Genomic DNA, 682 nt, shown 5'->3' on the forward strand with positions numbered 1-682 from the left:
AAGACGGGGAAACATGTCGGATGCGATCATACCAGCACTAAAGCACCGGATCCCATCAGAACTCCGAAGTTAAGCGTGCTTGGGCGAGAGTAGTACTAGGATGGGTGACCTCCTGGGAAGTCCTCGTGTTGCATTCCTTTTATAATTATTTTTTGCGCCTTGTGACAAACATATCGCACGTGCGCGATATATATTAATCCCGTTATATTATTTTTGACGTTTGCGATATGTTTAAGCTCGATGCTCATTGCTCGCGCGTCTTGGGGCGGCTTTGTGGCGCGAAGAGCGCTTTCTGAAAGGGGTGGAAAAAACTCGTGTTGCTGCGGTATGGAGGGAGGGGTGGAAACCGTGGAAAACTCGTCTCCGTGATTGAGCGGGAGAGTAAGTAGTATAGGACATTATCCATTGTTAGGGAACGGTTGTAATGGTAGTGAGAATGTAGAATTGTCTTTGGAGCGGACCTGGGAGTGGCAATCATAAGGGACGAAGACGGGGAAACATGTCGGATGCGATCATACCAGCACTAAAGCACCGGATCCCATCAGAACTCCGAAGTTAAGTGTGCTTGGGCGAGAGTAGTACTAGGATGGGTGACCTCCTGGGAAGTCCTCGTCTTGCATTCCTTTTATAATTATTTTTTGCGCCTTGTGACAAACATATCGCACGTGCGCGATATATATTA

At 47.7% G+C, this 682-nt stretch overlaps 2 non-coding genes across 2 annotated transcripts; both read left to right on the forward strand.

The window, feature by feature from the left end:
• Positions 1 to 18: 18 nt before the first annotated feature.
• LOC119344927 lies at positions 19 to 137 on the forward strand. Its single transcript, XR_005166866.1, has one exon. It is a non-coding gene; the product is annotated as a 5S ribosomal RNA (ribosomal RNA).
• Positions 138 to 504: 367 nt separating this feature from the next.
• LOC119344928 lies at positions 505 to 623 on the forward strand. Its single transcript, XR_005166867.1, has one exon. It is a non-coding gene; the product is annotated as a 5S ribosomal RNA (ribosomal RNA).
• Positions 624 to 682: the final 59 nt, after the last annotated feature.

This window comes from Triticum dicoccoides, unplaced genomic scaffold, assembly GCF_002162155.2.
Source record: "Triticum dicoccoides isolate Atlit2015 ecotype Zavitan unplaced genomic scaffold, WEW_v2.0 scaffold193505, whole genome shotgun sequence".
NCBI lineage: Eukaryota > Viridiplantae > Streptophyta > Magnoliopsida > Poales > Poaceae > Triticum > Triticum dicoccoides.